The sequence below is a fragment of the Lissotriton helveticus genome, chromosome 5_1, assembly GCF_964261635.1.
Source record: "Lissotriton helveticus chromosome 5_1, aLisHel1.1, whole genome shotgun sequence".
Lineage (NCBI taxonomy): Eukaryota > Metazoa > Chordata > Amphibia > Caudata > Salamandridae > Lissotriton > Lissotriton helveticus.
The window spans coordinates 8,233,530-8,254,415 of record NC_136065.1 but is presented as its reverse complement, the minus strand read 5'-3'; positions in this window follow the sequence as shown (position 1 = coordinate 8,254,415).

Genomic DNA, 20,886 nt, shown 5'->3' with positions numbered 1-20,886 from the left:
CTTAATTCAGAGACTCTGTCCATCACCACCCCTTGGTATACTCAGATGTGAGTCCCTTGCTCATTGCACCATCTGGATTCAAGCAAGCCGGGCCGAAGACGGCTGGAATGCCAGAAACCGGTCCCCGGAAGCTTGTTTCCTTCCCAGTGTAAGAATTGGCTTTTGTAGTCTGGTCTGCCCTGTTCCCATGATGCACTGGGCCAGGGACAGACTAATTTGCATACAGCCAGGTTCTGAAACTGGGATGGTGCAATGAGCTTAAAAAAACGGTGTTGGATCTAGCCCTGATCTCTTGACTGGGTGAGAGTATTCTGCTTAATTCAGAGACTCTGTCCATCACCACCCCTTGTTGTAAATATTTTTGTCCACCCTAAGCGTGGAAGGGTATACTCAGATGTGAGTCCCTTGCTCATTGCACCATCAGGATTCAAGCAAGCCGGGCCGAAGACGGCTGGAATGCCAGAAACCGGTCCCCGGAAGCTTGTTTCCTTCCCAGTGTAAGAATTGGCTTTTGTAGTCTGGTCTGCCCTGTTCCCATGATGCACTGGGCCAGGGACAGACTAATTTGCATACAGCCAGGTTCTGAAACTGGGATGGTGCAATGAGCTAAAAAACGGTGTTGGATCTAGCCCTGATCTCTTGACTGGGTGAGAGTATTCTGCTTAATTCAGAGACTCTGTCCATCACCACCCCTTGTTGTAAATATTTTTGTCCACCCTAAGCGTGGAAGGGTATACTCAGATGTGAGTCCCTTGCTCATTGCACCATCAGGATTCAAGCAAGCCGGGCCGAAGACGGCTGGAATGCCAGAAACCGGTCCCCGGAAGCTTGTTTCCTTCCCAGTGTAAGAATTGGCTTTTGTAGTCTGGTCTGCCCTGTTCCCATGATGCACTGGGCCAGGGACAAACTAATTTGCATACAGCCAGGTTCTGAAACTGGGATGGTGCAATGAGCTAAAAAACGGTGTTGGATCTAGCCCTGATCTCTTGACTGGGTGAGAGTATTCTGCTTAATTCAGAGACTCTGTCCATCACCACCCCTTGTTGTAAATATTTTTGTCCACCCTAAGCGTGGAAGGGTATACTCAGATGTGAGTCCCTTGCTCATTGCACCATCAGGATTCAAGCAAGCCGGGCCGAAGACGGCTGGAATGCCAGAAACCGGTCCCCGGAAGCTTGTTTCCTTCCCAGTGTAAGAATTGGCTTTTGTAGTCTGGTCTGCCCTGTTCCCATGAGGCCACCGGCCTCATCACCTTGGTGAAACACGAAGGGGCTGATGACAGACCGAACAGAAAGACTTTGTACCTGAACCACCAATTGTTCCATTGAATTGGAGAAAATGTCCAAGGGGAGGAAAGTTAGGTAGGCGTCTTTCCCATTTAAACAGACCAACCAGCCTTCTTCTTGTAATAAATCTTACAAAAGATCAATGTCTTCCATCTTGAAATGGCTGTACAGAATTGAGGTATTGAAGTCTCTTAAGTTTGAAACAAGACTGGCACCCCCGCCTTTCTTTTGTAGCAGAAATTCATTGCTGTATAACCCTGAGGGTATACATTTTTTATATGGATGGGAAAAATTCAGGTCTAACAAACCGTGAATCATGCCCAAGTCCCACGAGTCCTCTGTTATGCACTGCCGCTTGGGGAGGCCGCCCTATCGATATCCTGTTGATTCCCTCATGGTTTGAAGACATTAATGGCATACCATACAAACTCCACATTCAGGAACAAGTGTTTGCTTTCCCCTACATCGCCAATGCCCTCTTTTTTCCTCCATTTTCTTTTCCCTTTCACCCTCCACCTGTTCAGGTGTATCAATTATTCATTGTTTACTGTTCCAGAAGAAGTAAGTTAATTTTTTTTGTAACCAATGGCATCTTCGATATACACGGGTATCCACATTTTGACTGATTATCATACTTTTTCCTGTTCTTGAACAAGACACAATGTTTTATTCTTCACAACATATTGGATGTATGTTTATATCAAAAATGCCAATAAAAACGACTTTAATAAAAATGGACTGCCACTTGTGCAGAAAAAGCTCCACTCTGCCACCCAAAACACCTCCAAGGGAGAGGTAATAAATGTCCTTTGTAGCCTTCTGTGGAATATCGGTCACGGCGGCATTGTCTAGATGGGAAGAAGGAGTCACGTCCTCCGTCGTCCCAAGACCCACCTCATCCTGACAGATCACCTCTTTGGGATCCTTGATAGTCCTCCCGGCTGAACTCTTGACCCCTATATTGACTGGCCCTGGCAAAACAGTTGGGTTGAAAGACCTTTTTCAGCAACATTTGGGCTGTAAAGGTAGTAACAAATTTACTCAAACCTTTAAAAAATGGGTAACCGAAGAACAATCCGTTGACTACTGGACGTGCCTTACCTGGGGCCATTTCCATTACCCTCAGGTCAATGCGCATGCGAATAGGAAGACACCTTTCTTCCAGAATAGCAAGAGCAGGGCCACTGCCAGAAGAGAATCCATTGTACAGACAATGTTTGAGGCAAGACATGACCACTACTCTGATGTCGGTAAAGAGGATCTCCCAAGTCACATCGATTCACCATCGACAGGCCTTCAGCTCAGCGCACACACTAGATTAGACTGTCAGCTGGACCAACAAAAGTCAGGATACCAGTTTCATTTGAAATCGGGGCCTCAAGGCAGGGGTGCAACCTCTTCACCAGACAGAGGACGTTCTCATCCTAAAACTCAGAGACCAAGGGGCAGATGTATCATCCCCATCATTTGAGATTCCCGAATAGCGATTTTTAAGAAATCGCTATTTGGGAATTACAAATTGGGTTCTATTTTTTAGCGATTTCTTAAAAATCCTTAATTGCAATTAGCAAATTGCTAATCGCAATTAAGGAATAATTTCCCATTCATTTCTATGGGCCAGGAGGCCCATAGGAATGAAGGGGGAATTTGCGATTAGCAATTTGCTAATCGCAAATTAGGTATTTTTTCAAGGGTGCAGGGGTGTCTGAAGAACACCCTGCTGCACCCCTGAAAATGACATGTGTGCGCATATGGCGCACATACATGCCCTAAGGGCATGTATGAGCGCCACATGGCACCTTAACAAATGCAAAAAAGTGCATTTGTAAAAGAAATCGCAAATAACGACCAACTACAAGTTGATGGTATTTTGCGATTTCTTAATGTGGATTCTCAAAAAAAATGATTGAAACATAGCATTTAAGGAATGGCAAAATTGCGATTTCTTAAATGCTTGAGCAAAATAAGGAATCGCAATTTTTGCGATTCCTTATTTTGCGATTTTGCACATACATACCAAAACACAGTTTGCGATTCTGCGAATTCCGGCATTTGTGAATCGCAAACGGCTTCATACATCTGGCCCCAGGTTCTTCCAGAGAAATATGGAACTTAGAAAAGCAATTGTTGTTGTTGTTTCTTCTGAACAGACGTCCATCCCCTCTTGGCCTAAGGAATGAATATCAGCGATGCTGTTCTTGGAGAACTACAAATACATCATCCAAGGCAAGCCAACTCTGTGAGTTTTAAAACACTTAAAAGTGTAATCTAAAAGTAAAAGTAAAGTCCACATTTGTAAAGCGCACAATCACCCGTAAGGGTCTCTAGGCGCTGGGGGCCGTCGGGAAGATTAAGCGAGCTATTGCCCAGAGTCACATGGTGCTGGGCTAACCTGCCGCCGGAGCCGGGGATCGAACCGTGGTCCCCAGATTCCAGCGTCAGTCACCCTGGCCGCGGCGCCACACCTCTGTGTGTGAGGATCAGTGTAACACGGGGTGAGGGCTGTGTGTGGGAATCAGTGTAACACGGGGTGAGGGCTGTGTGTGAGGATCAGTGTAACACGGGGTGAGGGCTGTGTGTGGGAATCAGTGTAACACGGGGTGAGGGCTGTGTGTGGGAATCAGTGTAACACGGGGTGAGGGCTGTGTGTGGGAATCAGTGTAACACGGGGTGAGGGTGTGTGTGGGAATCAGTGTAACACGGGGTGAGGGCTGTGTGTGGGAATCAGTGTAACACGGGGTGAGGGCTGTGTGTGGGGATCAGTGTAACACGGGGTGAGGGCTGTGTGTGGGGATCAGTGTAACACGGGGTGAGGGCTGTGTGTGGGACTCAGTGTAACACAGGGTGAGGGCTGTGTGTGGGGATCAGTGTAACACGGGGTGAGGGCTGTGTGTGAGGATCAGTGTAACACGGGGTGAGGGCTGTGTGTGGGAATCAGTGTAACACGGGGTGAGGGCTGTGTGTGGGGATCAGTGTAACACGGGGTGAGGGCTGTGTGTGGGGATCAGTGTAACACGGGGTGAGAGCTGTGTGTGGGGATCAGTGTAACACGGGGTGAGGGCTGTGTGTGGGCATCAGTGTAACACGGGAGAGGGCTGCGTGTGGGGATCAGTGTAACACGGGGTGAGGGCTGTGTGTGGGGATCAGTGTAACACGGGGTGAGGGCTGTGTGTGGGGATCAGTGTAACACGGGAGAGGGCTGCGTGTGGGGATCAGTGTAACATGGGGTGAGGGCTGTGTGTGGGGATCAGTGTAACACGGGGTGAGGGCTGTGTGTGGGGATCAGTGTAACACGGGGTGAGGGCTGTGTGTGGGGATCAGTGTAACACGGGGATCGAACCGTGAGCCCCAGATTCCAGCGTCAGTCGCCCTGGCCGCGGCGCCACACCTCTCCCACACCTCTCTCCTCTCTAATCTAAACTGGTAGGTTCAGGTACTATGTGACAAAAATAACTTCTCATAGCAACTCCTCAGATGAAATATTTCACGTCGTACAAGGGTTCTTCGGCCAGATTTCTGCTACTCCACGATCGCTTCTGCCACCTCACCTGATTACTTAGCTGATTTTTACTTTCAATACAAAGGTACAAATATTATATTGACAATTATCCCAGAATTCAGACATCTAGACACAGGGAAGATCCTTCTCGTACAGATGGGTTTAAAAACTAAACACAGCCCTGGTCCTTTGACTTTCTGCAGCAGCTCGAAGATGTGTTCTTTACAGCAGCCATGGGTCGGTCAGTTCACTTTGGTTCAAACCTGCATTGCCAGGACACTGGTGTGAGTAATAGTGGGATCTACAACAATAAAGTAATTTCATTATTAAAAACACACATACACGGTGATGATTTTTGTCACCAAGTGCAAGCTGGTTCATGCTGAAACTTCCCCGGCTCATCAATGGTATCTGCAGCAGTTATAGGGATTCCAACGCAGCCTCGAGGGCTCCTTTTAAACACTGAATACATCGAGATTATTGTAGCCCATGAGAAGGGTTCCTCTGCAAAAGTATGAACGCAGGAGCTCCTTAGGAAGCTTTCAGAGAGCAACAAAAATGTGGCTCTTTGAATGTAACACCAGCTTTCACAGGTGTCAATAAGAAAACATATGTCAGTCATCAATACAACTTTGTTTTTAATTCATGTATACCTGTTTTTTATATTTGTTTTAAAAACATTTTAATTAATTAAAGTACACCGTCAATGAATGACAGCAAAATAAAGCATTTTACAGTTCTCACATACACATACATAAAAGGCAGACAAATTGAAATGAGTAAATTGCCCCTCCCGCCCCCTTCCTAGGGTGAGGATGTCAAGACAAGGGTGTGGTAATGCGGATTGTGTTAAACTCATGCTACTTTCATCAGCAGTCTGCTCTTCATCTTGGTGCATGCGTTGAAGCGTGTTGCGCCCGAATAATCAAGGTTGGGGCTAATGAGGACAGACCCCTGTCAGCTCTTACTAGTAAATAACTCTTGACATGCTCTCTATACAACCACAATCTCATTTGCTTCATGGTTCCGGTTTTGAACCTTATTAGGTCACAATACAGGATTTGTAGGATTTCTATACTATTCATGAAAATTGGACCCACATTAAACCCAAATGCACCCAGGGTCATTCCACAGAGAAATTCCCAGAGGCAAGAGTGATGTGAAAGTGTCTGTGCTACATGAGGAATAAGGCCCATATTTATCAAGGCTTTGCGTCACCCTGCGCCACGCACGGGGGTGCAAGGGCGACACAAAACCTAAGTGAGAGTTACCAAGCCACCCAAGCACACCTTGCATTGTCTTAAATAAAACAGCGGTATTATTAAGCATTAGCCGAAGCCATAATGCATTAGTCCAAATATCTAGTATAGGGATTCCATTTTGTATTTCGAGTCTGCCATTTTTCATGTCCTGCATTGCCATGTGCTCAATGTTCTGATTGTCCTACCTCTCTGCCAGTTACACTGTGGATTCTACCTAGCAACAGTTATTATTAGTCCTTCTTGAGAGTGTAGCGCATGCTCAGCAGAAGTAACAGCTGTTCCTTATTAGCATAGCCCTCCCATGTTCTAGAAATACTGTTAGCTCCACCCACTGATATGTTTAGAAATGTCCTTACGTGGTTGTAACCTCTGTCTAAACTGTAAACTGAACCCCTTCTACTGTGTATAAAAGGGGCCATGTGCTTGTATTCAGTGTGCTACTCTGTACAATGCTGTAGAAGTGTTGTGGAGGTTGTATCACCACCTTTAAAGGTTTATTAAACTATGCTTTTGTATTTCCAGTTTCCTTGCCAACTTCATTTGTAAGTCTAAGGACTTTGTACACAGAAGGGCGAACCCTTTCAGTACCTTTGGGCCTTGCTGAGGTCTGAACTCATCAATTGGCGCCCGTCACGTGGGGCTCATCGGCGACTCGGAGGCTCGAAGGACTGGTCGTGACGAAGGAATGGAACTCTGCCGGGGAAGTGATCACTGCCAGCGGCATTTTTAATCCTGGCATCCTGAGATATTTCTTCCTTCCTTCCAATCTGACCATCTGGGTGGCGCCGGTCCTCGACTGAGACCTCTTCTGTCGGTTTGCTGTGGATAAGCTATTTGAGCAAATTGTGGAACTTGGCAGGTGGAATCTGGACACTCGTTTTTGGTAAGGACCATTGTATGGTAATTACTGTGAGTGTTTATGGTAGCCAGGCAAGGCAGTTTTAGGATACGCTTGCTGTGGCTTATGGATATGGGGATGTTTGGATGATCTATCATATTATGATTATGAAAATGGATATATATGCGTTGCAACACATATAGGTAGGTAATGTGGAGATTTTTCTCCAACATATGGTTGTGAGCGGCGCAACGATTAAGCGCTATTTTTTTTCTGTATAATATTGCGGTTTTGGCACTATTTCTAGCATGCCTACTTTTAGCGCACTACTTAAGTGGTGCTGCTGTGGAAACCGGTTAAGTCTTGAAGAATCGCAGCCGGCTCCCCCAGAAGGGACGCCGAATAGGGATATGTACATTAAGTTTGGTCTTTCTCCTATAATGTACAGCACATTATGGAGGAAGTATACCAAGAAGGATCCTGAGTTGAGATGGCCTTTGTATGGTTCGTTTGATTTGCGCAAAATTGAGTATGTAGAACAATGCCTGTGTAAGCGCCGAGCAAGACAAGACATGTTTGAGAGTGTGCGAATGTGGGTGAAAGAAGTACGTGAGTGTGAGAAACGTGAACATGCGCTGATTGAGAAAGAGCAGAGGAAGAATGTGCGTGAGAAGGCGCAAGAAATGAGACAACGTGAACAAAAAGAAGCGGAAGAGAAACGGGAAAAAGAACGTAGATTGCAGATATCTGGTCAATATCCTATTCGACGGCCTCTTTATCCTGTCCTTAATAATTCTGATGATGACTTTTCATTACTAGATCGTTCTCCGCCTCCGTATGCTGGCCCGTCTGCTCCAAAAGGGGAAGATGAGGATTCTGGATCACTTAAAGATAAGGTAGACACGCGGTCTAAGTTAACATCTGATCGTATGGCGGAGCTCCGACAAATTTCTTATCGTATTCTTAAGGGTAAAACTCCTCTTGGTGAAATATTGTTGTCTCTTGAACAATGGCCGGACAGGGAAAAAATTTACTTTCTTGAAACTTTTTCTGATGAAGTAGTCGGGGCTTTTCGAAAATATTCTCCTGTTCTTGAACCTGATGACATAGTACAAGATAAGAAAGAATTGCGTAAAGGTCTCTTTTCTCCTTCTCAGGCAGCTGATGCAGTTCGACGGTTATTCGCATTGCGGGATGAGACGTCTCGGTTACGAGAAGAAAAATGACAAGAGATGGCGGACGACAAAGAGACGGGTTTGAGTGGCGACGGGAAACAATCACCTATCTCTTCTTCAGATAAGGTCGAGATTGTGCATGTTAAACCTATGCGAGAGGCAGCGCCTTTGTATGTTCCTCCTAAAGGAGCGGGTACTAGTTCAGATACAAATTCAGCTGATGCCCGAGGGTATTTTATCTATAATTGGGTATATACTCCTTGGAATAGAGGGAATGTTATGGCCTTAAGGAAAGCGTTACCTGACCCACGGAAAAATCCTGCTGCCTTTTATGAGGAAGTTGAGGGGGCTTTGAATTCTTGTACTATGACATTAGCTGACATTGATTTATTCTTTGGTCTTATATTACCCCCTGACATGTGGAGATCAGTACGGAAAATTGGCGATTTAGTGACGTTTAAAGCTAAATGGGAAGACATTGAGGAGGAGGACAGAGCTAGGAAACCTGCACAGAAACCACCCCAGCTCATTCTAGGCCTCCCTGCTGCCATTTTGACTAAATTGAAGACGATTATCCCCCCTAAAAAGATTGACTGGACTATGTTAGCATCTTGCAAGCAAAAGACAGATGAATCAGTTTCTGACTTCTTTACGCGATTTGAAGAAACTTTTCATGATTTTAGTGGTCAGTCTCTGACGGATGACACGGGTCGACATCTGTTTGTAGACAAATATGTCTCGAATTTATTACCGGGAGTAGCAGCTCGGTTGAAAGCGAGTGAAAGCTCCTGGACGACTTCGACTCCGGCATCTCTCCTGACAATGGCTCAGTATTACGAGCGTCAGGAATTAGAAGCAAAAAGTAATGAAGATAAGAAATCTAAGGATTTGAAAACAAAAGTTATGCTAGCACAAGTGTATGGACCACCCCAAAGAGGAAATGATAGAGGGGGTCGGGGTTTTTATGATTCTACATAAAACCGCACAGATTTGGCTAAAGATCAATGTGCATATTGTAAGCAACGAGGCCACTGGGCCAATGAGTGTCCTTTAGCGAGAGAACACAGGGCTATGGGACGGGGTAGAGGTTTTGGGAGAAATCGTGGGGGTTTCTCTGGACCACGAGGTAACCTAAATGACAGGGCTAGATTTGAATCCAAGGAGCAACAACAAGGAGGGTCTAATACCTTTGGTAGACGAAATCAGTACCAGATTTCTGACTATGTGCACCCCGAAAGTCATGATTCCCAATATGCATAGGATTGCGTAGGATGGGGGGAGGAATCAGTTGAAGTGCCAGTAGATCAGAGGGGTCCTTATGTTACAGCACATGTTTTGGGTTCTACTGATCAGTTTCTGGTTGATACAGGGGCTACTCGTAGCGCTTTGTCTAAACAATTGGTTCCGAGGGCTCCCCTGTCTGGCTTAACGATCACATCTGTAGGGTTCGATGGAACACCTTCTCTTAGCCCATTATCCCAACCCCTTGTATTTCATGTTGATAAATTTACAGCACCATGTCCATTCTTGCTTTCCTCAAATACGCCTGACAACATTGTGGGTCTAGATATGTTGAAACATTTTCGAGCCACAATCCGCTGCTCCCCTGAAGGAGTACGCGTGATTTTAAATGACAATTACCCTGCAAAAGAGAGTGTGTATGGTCGCTGAAAGTACTGCATTAGCCTCTTTACCTCACACGTTGTGGGCTACTTCAGACACTGATGTGGGACAGATGGTCATTCCTCCAGTTCACATTAGTGTGAAGGAGGGAGCTGTGTTGCCACGCCTGCCTCAATATAGGATTTCACAGGAGGGTGAGGAGGCGCTCATACAGATTGTGCAGGATCTCATCCAAGTGGGGGTGGTGGAAGAAGTCCCATACAATGTTTGTAACAGTCCTATTCTACCAATCTTGAAGAAAGACACTGATACTAGGGTATATCGATTCATTATTGATTTGAGGGAGGTGAATAAGATAGTGGTGCCCCAATATCCTGTTGTTTCTGACATTACGACACTCCTTACTTTGGTCCCACCAACAGCGACAACATTCTCGGTTGTCGACCTGAAGAACGCCTTCTTTTCGATCCCTATTCACCCTGATAGCCGTTATCTTTTCGGCTTCACTTTGAATAATCGATCGTATAGATTTTGTAGAATTCCACAGGGCTATACTGAGAGCCCTAGTATCTACAGTCAGGCATTGAAAAGACAGTTGGATTCCTTTGTCTTGCTTGAGGGGGTAGTGCTTATTCAATATGTCGATGACATTTTGTTGGCTGCTGACACCCCTGAGCAATGTGAGACTTGTACGTTGTCCTTGCTTTCCTTTTTGGCTTCCCACAATCATAAGGTATCTAAGAAGAAATTGCAATTCTGTAGACCTAAGGTGACCTACCTAGGCCACCTTTTGTCTAAGGAGGGGCGTGCACTTACATCAGATCGTATCCAAGCCATCCTGGACACACCAACACCTTCTACACAGAAAGATGTTCGAGCATTTTTGGGTCTTACGTCCTTTTGTAGGCAGTGGATACTGGGGTTTTCACACATAGTCAAACCACTGTTAGCGCTATTGACAAAAGACACTCCAATTCCCCTTCCTTGGACAGATGAATGTGAAAATGCTTTCCAGCAGTTACGTCAGGCCCTTTGTTCAGCACCAGTGTTGGGCACTCCTGATTACACGAAACTTTTCACATTATATGTACACGAGAGAGATGGATGTGCGTCATCTGTGTTAGTACAGATGTACGGGGACAGGCAGCGTCCGTGTGCATACTTCTCGGCATTGCTCAATCCTGTTGCTCGGGCATTGCCGGGGTGTTTTCGTTCGGTCGCAGCGACAGCTGTGTCAATACGTCAGAGTGAGGGAATAGTGTTATCTCACAAGCTGTTAGTGTTGGTTCCTCATGCTGTTGACGCCCTTTTGAATCAAACAAAGACGCAGCATTTAACAAGTTCCCGTCTGACCGGATATGAACTAACGTTGCTGGCTCCCCATATCACATTGAGGAGATGTGCTATGTTAAATCCAGCAACATTGTTACCATTCCCGACGACTCAGCCTGAGGCACAGGAAGCACACGATTGTATTTTTGTGACTGAGGAACAGACAAAGGCTCGTATCGATCTCCAGGATACGCCTTTCTCAGATGTAGATGGAGAATTATGGGTGGATGGCTCCTGCCTGAAGCTACCGGATGGTACGACTTCGGCAGCATATGCCATCACTACTTTGTATACTATCGTGGAAACAGCACGCATACCACAGAAATCAGCCCAGGCAGCGGAGCTGATAGCATTGACACGAGCATGTGAACTTAGTACAGAGTTGTGTGTGAATATTTATACAGATAGCCGCTATGCTTTCGGAGTAGCGCACGACTTTGGCCTGCTCTGGAAAGAAAGAGGTTTTCTGACATCACACGGAGCACAAATTATGTATGGAGAATTGGTGCACAATCTTTTGACTGCCTTGACACTTCCTAAAAAGATAGCTATAGTGAAATGCAGTGCACATAAGAAGGTTACCGACTAAGTAGGGCAAGGAAATGCTTTTGTTGACCAAGTAGCACGAGAAACTGCAATGAGACCTGACTCCACTTCAATGTATGTTGTGAAGTCACAAGCAGAACGATGGCATGATGCTAGGAAAGAAGTGATGGAAATACAGAGAGTTGCTTCTGATAAAGAACGAGAGCAATGGTCTGAAAATGGAGAACTGGATGATGAAGGTTGTTGCGCAACAAACAAATGGATAGGTGGAAGTTGCCCACAGCTTTTGTCCAACCTATGGTTCAAATGGCACATGGGCTAGCACATGTTGGAGCTTCAGCGATTGTGAAATTGCTTGCGCAAGTTTGGGAGCATCCAGAGATTGCTAGCACGGCCAAGAGACTGGTACAGACCTGTATGATCTGTCTTAAATACAACCCAGGGAAAGGAACACGGACTCCAGCAGGAGGATTTGAAATACCTACTGCACCTTTTGAAGTCCTGCAAATGGACAATATCCAACTCGAACGCTGTAATAATTTAAAGTATGTCTTGGTGGTGGTGTGTGCTTTCAGTAAATGGATTGAAGCCTACCCTACTAAGGACAATACTGCAATGACTACAGCAAAGGTGCTACTGAAGGAGTTCTTCCCTAGGTATGGTGTTTGTAGACTGCTATGGAGTGATAACGGGCCTCATTTTATAGCAGACGTTATCAAGTATATTCTGAAAGGTCTGGGGATAAAGCAGAAGTTCCATGCAGTGTTTCATCCACAGTCGGCTGGCTTGGTGGAACGGTACAATGGAACACTGAAGCTTAAACTAGCAAAGATCCACGCTTCCACTTCTCTGACTTGGCCAGACGCTTTGCCTTTGGCATTGTTGTCAATAAGATCAGTACCACACTCCCGAACCGGCCTTACACCGTATGAAGTGGTGTTTGGTCGTCCCATGAATATTTGGGGAGTGCCCAAACCAAGTTCCGTATATGATGTACCTTGTGTATTGATGAATGACTATCTGGCACAATTAACTGATAACTTGGTTTCTATTCATCAACAGGTTCGAGAAGCACTCCCTGACCGGTCCACAGGCGAGGGTCATAGTCTCCGACCCGGTGACTTTGTCCTCATCAAGGCGTTCGAGAGGACGAGTGGCCTGGAGCCCCGATGGTGCGGTCCCGAGCAAGTTCTGCTCGCAACAAGAACGGCTGTCCGAGTGACCAACCGGAAAAACTGGATTCACTCCCTTCACTGTCGCAGAGTGCAACCCGGATTGGTGGAGCCTGCCGTGTTGACTGACCATCGAGAAATCCTGACTACAGAGAAAGGCCCTGCTGTGGTACCTGATGAGCAAGAGGAGTTCTTCCTGGACCCGACGACTTCTGGAGTAAGAAAATACAACCTTCGACCCAGGAAGAAGTTTGCTGCTGTTTAGACTGTTGTCAGAACGGCCCCTCGGTTAGTGCAAAGGAGAGCCGATGAGGCAAGGGGGGGGATCAACCTTGCATCAGAGTAGTGACACCCGTCTTGGCCCGCTGGTGAAGAAAACAACGGCCGCCTTGGGGGAAGAGTTCTGACAACCTTTTTTTTTTTTAGTTTCAGGAAGATTTGCGAGACATTTGTTCAACACGGAGAGAAAGAAAGTTATCTGCGCTTTTGGATTCATTGCTATTGTGGCAGTTGTTGCCATTATCACGTGGTTTGTTGAGGATGTAATTCCTGCCCGTGATCTATATGTGGTTTCTACACCGGTGCCAGAGGAGCATTTCTTTTATACGCTCCCCTATCAGGAATCAAAACACCGCTTGTCCTTTGTAAACAACACCTTCATTCAAATGCTACATCATACCCACACTGCTACAAATGAAACAAATTGCTGGATATGTGGTATGATGCCAGCGCACCAGAAGAAGGGGGGGAACACCGTTCATACCTCTCCCTTTCTCTCATAATGGTTCTTGTCGTGCCTGGTATACTCTTCTATTTGCCACAAGAAAGCCTGCTGTTGGAAGGTTACTTTTTAGACTAAACAAAGAATGTCACCAGAATAAAGAAGGCTATCCACAAGCCAATGGAACCATATGGGAGTGGGAAGAATATCGACCAGACAATGAGTCTACTCCCTACATTTTTACGAACACTAGAGGCACTGTCGAAAGTGAAAAATTTGTGATCTCAGTTGCACAAGCACAAGCGGACTTATGTGTGCAAAGTGTTGGGTACATCCCTGTAGGTGTTAGTGATTGTATTAAAGTCTTAAATATAGATGGCCTGAATAATAGCACATTTTTAGCATCCCATAATACATATTTTGTATGCGGTAATAGAGGATATTATCGATTGCCAGCTGGCTGGTCAGGAGTATGTTATGTAGCATTTTTATTGCCACCAGTGTTTTTAGCACCTGCCACATATCATAAAGACTTGAGATTGTTGAATAATGCCACTGTGAATAGATACAAACGTACTTTATCTATCGATGATGTGGACCAGACCGACACTAGTTTGCAGCAATATGTAGATTTTAACCTAGGTTTATTCTTCTTTGTTGGAGCTGCCCTAAACAGTAGAAAGATAAGAAGATTAACTAGAGTTGTAGAGGCAGTGACCAACCAAACTGCTGCAGCACTAGGAAACGTAACTGAAGAGTTGCAAATTACTAGAATTGTTGCCCTGCAGAACAGAATGGTGTTAGATGTCATATTAGCAGAAAAGGGAGGAGCTTGTAGAATTATTGGAAGTAGCTGTTGTGTCTTTATCCCAGACCACTCGCCTTCTGTTTATAATGCCATAAATAGACTGCATAAAATAGCTGCCGACATACATGTAGATAATGGTACATGGACCTTCTCTAGTTGGTTTTGGACCTTATTTACTACATGGGGTTGGAAGATTCTCACTGGCCTTTGTATAATATTAGCAATTCTCTTCACTTGCTGTATGTGTATTCAATGTGGTCCTATGATATGTTCTCTTTGTATTACCTCTTGTATACCCAATAAGAAAGCTGTTTCCGAAGCTGCTTATCAAAAAAGTTTAACTAAAGAAATTTCTAACATTATGAGCATTGACATTCAAGATGAGTATGATGACTACCCTATGAAATGGAATGGCTTCAGCTAATGCTGAAAGGGTCGTCTGTCGTAAATAAAACAGCGGTATTATTAAGCATTAGCCGAAGCCATAATGCATTAGTCCAAATATCTAGTATACGGATTCCATTTTGTATTTCGAGTCTGCCATTTTTCATGTCCTGCATTGCCATGTGCTCAATGTTCTGATTGTCCTACCTCTCTGCCAGTTACACTGTGGATTCTACCTAGCAACAGTTATTATTAGTCCTTCTTGAGAGTGTAGCGCATGCTCAGCAGAAGTAACAGCTGTTCCTTATTAGCATAGCCCTCCCATGTTCTAGAAATACTGTTAGCTCCACCCACTTATATGTCTAGAAATGTCCTTACGTGTTTGTAACCTCTGTCTAAACTGTAAACTGAACCCCTTCTACTGTGTATAAAAGGGGCCATGTGCTTGTATTCAGTGTGCTACTCTGTACAATGCTGTAGAAGTGTTGTGGAGGTTGTATCACCACCTTTAAAGGTTTATTAAACTATGCTTTTGTATTTCCAGTTTCCTTGCCAACTTCATTTGTAAGTCTAAGGACTTTGTACACAGAAGGGCGAACCCTTTCGGTACCTTTGGGCCTTGCTGAGGTCTGAACTCATCAGCGTGGCCCTGCGTGGCTTGAGAAATAGAGTTCCCCAAGGCAGTGCAAATCGCAGCGTTGCATTACCCTGCAGCAGGATGGCGTTTCATGGGTGTAGCGTGAGTGCTCCCACACATTCACCAGTTGATTGTGGCACATTCCTAGTTATACCATTAATGGTAGACCTGGGAATGCGTAAAAATGCTACACCTTCCCAGGTGACGCGTAATGAAGAGAAATATCTGTATTTCTCCTTGATTTTTCTTCTCTGTGTGCTGCATTCCGCAGCACAAATAGAAAAAGGAAATGCCTCAGAGGATTGTTTTTGTGCAGGAAGGTGTCCCATCCTGTGCATAAATAATCCTGCCTGCAACGCAGGTACCGTTGCCCCATGACGCAAGGGTGCCTACATTGGCGCTAGGCAGCCAAAAATGCACCAGCGGTAGGAGAGGACAGGAATGCGATGCATAATAATAAATACAACACATTCCTGGCCTTTCACACAGCACAGCAGGGTGGCTTGGTGCATTGTGCTGTGTGAAAGATCGATAAATCCGCCCTCAAATGAGGCACAGTCAAAAACAGGGAGAAGGGCATCGGTGAAGATCAGTGTAAGTAGCAGAGTGCGGCGTGCTGGGGGATCAGTATAACGCGCAGAGAGCTGCATGCTGTGGGATCAGTGTAACGTGCAGAGAGCCGCGTGCTAGGGATCAGTGTAACACGCAAAGAGCGGCATGCTGGGGGATCAGTGTAACACGCAGAGAGCGGCGTGCTGGGGGATCAGTGTAACGCGCAGAGAGCGGCTGGCTGGGGGATCAGTGTAACGCGCAGAGAGCGGCAGGCTGGAGGATCAGTGTAACGCGCAGAGAGCGGCTGGCTGGGGGATCAGTGTAACACGCAGAGAGCGGCAGGCTGGAGGATCCGTGTAACGCGCAGAGAGCGGCAGGCTGGGGGATCAGTGTAATGCGCAGAGAACAGCAGGCTGGGGGATCAGTGTAACGCACAGAGAGCGGCGTGCTGGGGGATCAGTGTTACACATAGATAGAATGATGTGTCAGGATCGATGTAACACACAGGGAGAGGGTGGTGGTTAGTCTAACACATAGGAAAGGTCATAGCACACTCATGCATCTGGGTCACTCCCTCCTCTATTTTGCTACCTCCCTCTCCAGGCATTCAGTTCTCGGAGTAATTGTTTGTGGACAATGTCTCTACTATTTCTTTTATACCATTGAAAGATGGATCCAGGGGCCGCGGGCCCCAGAGATGGAGAAGATCACCTCCTACAACCCTCATTCCTGGGACAGGACCATAGAGATGAACCATGGAGCTCAAATATTATCTGTGGTATATGCGAGGATAATGCTGACAGAGTCAACTCGACCAGGAGTGAGTGTTCAAGTGGGGAATGTGGTGTGCATTTCATCCCATGTAGGTATATGCAACCAGAGAGGTTTTTTTAAAACAAATGTTATTGCATTTCCAGAATAACAAGAAAAAAGTCAGGTCATACAGCCTTACTTATTACAGTACGGATTTTCTCCACATTCGCCATCTAAATGACCATATGTTATCCATATAAGAATCCACATCCTATTTAACAGTAAACCTGCATTACATGACTAAGCAGGTGGAGCCGGGATTTTGCTCCCAACAACATAAGTATCGCCATTGAGTAGGCTCACACCCACAAACCTTTCCCATCAGAAAACATTCTTCCCTCTCTCCACAATATCTCCGAGTAGGTTGATGGCACCTAGTATTTATGATACTGTGAAACAGCGAGGCAATATTGCAAGCGCTATTTGGAAACATTTGCACAGATGATCTGACTGGATCGTGCATGAAAGGGCCCTACAAGGTGTGGTCTTGTGCACAGAAAAGTTGGGTAGGTTTCCTTCAACAAAGGTATTCCTACCAAGTAGGATGGATACTTAAATAAAAACATATTGTGGAGGGGGTCTGCTGAATATGTATCGATTCTATATAGGAGATTCGATTTCGGACTATTATCATATACTAGCAGCCCATCCCGACGTTGTCCGGGGGCAATGAGGCTCACTGCGCAGTCCTCCGGAGTGCAACCGCCACCTTCAGGGCCCCCAAGCAGCCGCACATGGTCCGCGTGCACAGACCTCCGGCAGCATGCCGCGTCTCGAATCCCCGGCCCCCAACCACCTGTGCAGCCGTGGGCCAAAGACCGGGTGACACCCACCTACCTTAGCACACCGCGGGCGACGCCGCTCCTCAGCCTCGCACTCCTGGCCACTCCTCCCCGCGCTCCTGGCCGCTCCTACCCCTGGGCTTGTCGGACCTCTACCTTAGCCCACCGCGTGCGCCGGTTCTCCTCAGCCTCGCTGTCCTGGCCGTTCCTCCTCGCGCTCCTGGTTTACTTACTTTACTTTACCAAAATGTCTGACCGTGATGTCAGCACGTTCCTTAGGCACGTCGTTAGCACACACGCCCACCTCAGACATGGCGCTACTTCCAAGGGACTACTTTGCCCTTCTAACATATATATTTTTTTGTTATATAGCCTATGTCCATCTGCTTACACTGACAATTCCAATGATGTATTGGGTGTTTGGATTGGCGCTGTGGTTCCCGAGTTTACCTGCCTCAAAGGTTCCCAGTTCTCTCTTTATAATAGTAGTATAGATAAACAAATTGAGCATGCTGGTATTTAGCAAATGGCCTTAATTGCACATAGAAAACCCCATGCATGCTGAAGGGCACAGGAAGCATTATTGCTGCTGCTGATGGGTACAGGATATGGGTGATGCATGAAAGCTGGGGTAACACAAGGGCAGAGGGGTGTGTGCAGGAGAATCCCCGTAAAACACTAAAGGCGGTGTAAGGTGGTATCAGTGGGAACACAGAAGGAAGGCTGTGCACAGAGAGGCAGTAACACAGGGGGAGGAGAACAGTGTGAGCGGGGGTTTTATTGCTACTCACCCGCAGCAGTGCGTGAGGAGCCGGCCCTGCCAAGTGTCACTCAATAGGGGTTAGACTAATGCAAAAAGGCTGTGTTATTGCACTGCAATATTTTGTCACACTAATTAGATGTTCACTAGATGCCACAGTATCTCAGCACTTAACCAACATAAATCATTACTCAGCTCTGGGCATTGAACTACTGTCCTCACTGTGAGATCCAGCCCGTGCTGAGGAGAGGTCAGGTGGGTGTTGTCGTCAAGTGGTGGGTACCTGCCACAGCTCCCTTTCAGTGGATTTACTACAGAGCCCTGGTGGTGTCCAGTGGTGTGCCCCATGAGTGAAGACTCCTAAAGTTGAACGCTCCTTTCACTTTATTCCATCCAGAGGCTGAATGCTCCTGCGCCCACAGGGGGGTTCTGGGACTCAGGCGGCTCCTTGGGAGAAAATGTGCTCCAAGCTGCAGTGCACCTGTGGATACACCTGTATGTGCCACATATGTGGATCATGGCAGCTGAACTTGACCACAAGCAAGTGCATTAAATTAGATTTTAAAAGATCCTTATTCACTAGGCTTCCAAGAGGGCGGAAGAGCATGAAAACACCACTAGCCTCAGGGTGGTTGGCATTATAAAGTTTCTAGGGGTCTCACTGGATTTTGTCACATAGATAAGAAGCTTCACAAATGTGCTGCCTTCTTGTCACACTGGGATCCACCAGTGCTAAAGCTGGCCCTGCCACAATAGCACGCCCACATCCTGTGGCACAATATAACAGCCAGTGGAAAGGAGTGCTGATTGTGAAGGGTGCTTTAAACATGTCGCAAGTGGCTAAGGTGACGGCCACCTGCTTTGCAATGCCTAAATGGCTTAAAAGATTATTTGGCTGATCCCATCTCTGTGCAAAGGACAGTGATTCAAGCTCTTATTATGGACCAGACTTAATTATGGTAATGAGCTGTATTTGGGAGCCGATAAAACTACTATTCGTCGACTGCAGCTAGTGCAGAACTCTACCAGACCTCTTAATCAGTTGACAAAATTTGCCTCGACCTTGAATTTCCTTCTTGAGCTGCACTGGTTTATGATCTCAAACCCATCAAATTTGAAGCTCTATGCTACATGTTCAAGGCGAAAGCCAGAGTTGGACCTAAAGACATTTTTAATCTGGTTCGCCCATACCCTGCATCTCGAACTCGGAGGTCTGCGCAACAGGTCCTGTTTACTGTACACAGAGTCCGTTTGTCCAACATGAAAGGACGCTCTTTCACATATTTAGGCCTGAAACTTTGGAACTCTCTTCCAGATTCTGAGGAATGGTGCGTTGTTTTCTTGCTTTTCGCAAGGGCCTGAAGACCTGGCTTTTCTAATCTGCTCACTTTGCTCTCTGCATCCTTTCCTCCTGCCGTAGAAGTCTTTATTAATAACCACAGTGGATCTATTTAGGAAGTTGTGATGCAGTGCAGCGCAGCAGGTCACCTTGCGGTGCAGCACTGCATGACAGGGAAAGGGCAGGAATGTGCCGTATTTAACCCGTTCTGTGCTAGCGTTGGCCAACGGCCGTCGCAAGCACTATCTTGGTAACTATGTGGTAATTATGTGGTATTGAGTGTACTGGAAGTATGTGGAGTGGGATTGTGTGTTTTGGAGTGTAATTTTGTGGAATTGTCTTTTGTGTTTTGGAGAGGTAGGTAGTGGAGTTCTATGATGTGGCGTGCTGTTGAGAGCTGCACTAGCTCGGTAATGCTTTGCACGTCCATTGGCCGACGCAGCCCCGCCCACTCATTAAAACAAGATGGACAAGGGAAGCCACTGATTATGAAGCAAGCGAATAAGTGACAGTCAAGCCTACCAATGAGGACCAATGGTCTGGCTGCAAGGTCTTGGTATATCCACAATTGGTTCATTACAACCAGAGAAGTTTGGGGTGTTTGGTATGCTCAACTCAAAAATGGGTACACAGAGTGGGACAAATAAAAAGCAAAGAGCAGGAGAGAGGAAGACAACAACTAAAATGTAAGGATGAGAGAAACAAGATGGGTACATATAGGGGAAAAAGAACAGGAGCAAGGAATGGTGAACGGAAGGAAATATGGCAAGAAAGAAGGGAGAAAAGTACAATGAAATGGTAAAAGAATAACGAAAGGGTGAAAAGATTGATAAAAGTTTGGGTGGAAGACTGAAAGGATTGACATAAGAAAGGGTTAATGGATGGAAGGACTGGAGAACAGACAGACTGATAATACTGAATTGATGGAGCATGCACAAGGGCCAGACACAAGTTGTGCAAGAGCACATGTGGAGTCATCAGAATCTCAGCAGCAGACACACACTCAAACAAAAAGGAGAGCACAGAGCAGTGCACATGTAAAGCAGTTGAAAGCATCACACCAATAGTCAGGAGTAATTTTACAGTCTGTTTTCCAAAGTGATTCACAATTTCATCAACCAGTTGTGTTTAAACGAAGAGAATAACGGTTTTAGACTTCTAGAAAACAGTGTTTTGGCCTTTTCCTCAGCCACCACACACTACATCTAATCTCTGTATGCATGCCCACATACTTGGGTTTACAGGGGACTGCTGACATGCTGCCACTAACCAAGTGGCTTGTCCTGGCGCCTCCAGCTTTCTTTCCCATCCCTCTCCAGCAGCGATATGCGCTTGAATCAGCCGGGCGTCCGATGGT